We start from the raw sequence: 2,002 nt of genomic DNA, 5'->3' as shown, positions 1-2,002 counted from the left end.
AGTGCCAGCGTCCATCTAAAAGCTACCCTATGCCTATAGAAATCTGCTAAAAACAATAATGTCCACAAGCTTCGGTGACCGAGAAATTATCAAGCACACCTGCTTTAAATTTAAACCGCGTACATTATAAGATATAAACCAATAAATTCCAGATTTCCACATCTGTCAATCAAAGCTCAGATATAATTAGTGAAGAGTAAAAGCCACTACGCTTTAATTTTATAGTAATTCGTGTAAGTATTTTCTATTATTGATTTTGCAAAAATTAGAAAGTTTTTAAAAACGTTAAAAACTACATAATTAAATTCATCTCCAATTCTCGTGGACGGACCCCCGTTACTCCGGTCGGGGCTCCACTGTGTTGCCTTTCCAGCCGCCTAGGCTTCTAAGGCAGGGCGTCGTCTTCTGCGTTGTCACGGCGTTCTGGCGATCCCTGCTACTGAAGCCTGGGCCTCTTCTTCGCTGGGAGGGCATCTTTATTTTTATTAAAAAATGTTATTAACCTTAACCATCGTTAATAAAGCAATCATGTTGGAAATATGGAAGGGTATTCTTTGAAGTCGAGCACTACTGCCATCTAACGGCAAGAGTACTAACTCAAACGCTACTATCCCTTCGAGAGCTCTTGTCTTCTTGTTTCGAGAAACGTATTTTTAACCCACAACAGAGAAAGTTAAGAAAATATCGCTGGGAATTCCTCTGCAAAACATCGGGGAAGGTGATACATTCAAAATTTAATCATTCTACTCTCCATCATCTCTTCATCGATATTCTAATTTCGTTGGACTGTCAATTGAAATTTAATAAAAACGTTTAATTTAGAAAAATATATAAATATTTTATAAAAAGTCTGGAAAGTGGGTCAGTAATGGTGCCACAAATTTAGATTACCGAAAGGTGTAAATTAAGTAAACTGAGACATTAACAACGTACTTTAGTCAGCCATATTTGATAAAACTGATAATTATTCCAATTACAGCGAAAATGATACAAATATTCCTCGCGAAAAAGTTTCGGGACTCAAAACACTTTTTCATGGACGAGAAAAACTAATAGCATTTGCCAATAGTTTTATAGAGATAATATATCATTATTGTTATAATTATTGGGAACCAACTATTTAGGTAGATTTTGGAGGGACAAAAACATAACACACTTCTTATAATCGCCCAAAAAACAATCTGATGTCTAAAAATTACAATGAAGGCCCCTCTTTAATTCCGCATAACTTTCTTTTATTTTCTCATTCTTGCCAATTCATCACTTGCCTAACATTCTCCCCTCTAAACCACGTATTTCAACATCTCCTTACCAATCAAAGTGCTCTGTATACCTTCTTTCCTGCCTCTTTTGTATTACTCCCAGCAAAATTCATCTTTTGGAATTTCTATATTTCCTTCTTTTGTTTTCCTATCCGTCCGTTTTATCTTTTCCATCCTTTTCCAAACCTATACATCAAAAGCCTCGCGTCTACGCTTATTCTTAAAGATAGAAAACCAATTTTTCGAAACATACGATACTACGTTCAACATCAGGTTTACGCCATTCATCTTGCTTCGACGACTACGTTTCCGAGATTTGATCAACACGCTCCGTGCACAATTTAATTTAAAATTTAACTATTCTTAATATTTGAGCTAAGAAAATACGGGAAAGTATTTTTTTATGTAAAAAGAAGGCCGAAAAAGAAACTATAGAAAATGATAATAGGAAAAGGACTAGGAAACCATTAATGTAAGAACGAATTGATTAGAAAGATAGGTAAAGAATGTGAATACAAACTTAGGCAAAATGAAAATAACAGATTTTTAAAAATAACAAAGATGAGTATCAAATGGAGATAAAGAATTTGGCGGAAATAATGCGAGAAAATGGAAAGTTGGCAGACGAAGGGTGAAATTGACGCGCTGTACAAGAAGGTTAAAACACTATCGGGAAGTAAAGAAAGGAAAATCTGAGCTAAAAATCAGTGAAAGGTCAGGAAAAGATGACCTTGAACCAG

Source organism: Hetaerina americana, unplaced genomic scaffold, assembly GCF_022747635.1.
Source record: "Hetaerina americana unplaced genomic scaffold, ioHetAmer1.1.p SCAF_11, whole genome shotgun sequence".
Taxonomy (NCBI): Eukaryota; Metazoa; Arthropoda; class Insecta; order Odonata; family Calopterygidae; genus Hetaerina; species Hetaerina americana.
The sequence above is the reverse complement of the archived record's forward strand: the minus strand, read 5'-3'. Positions refer to the sequence as shown.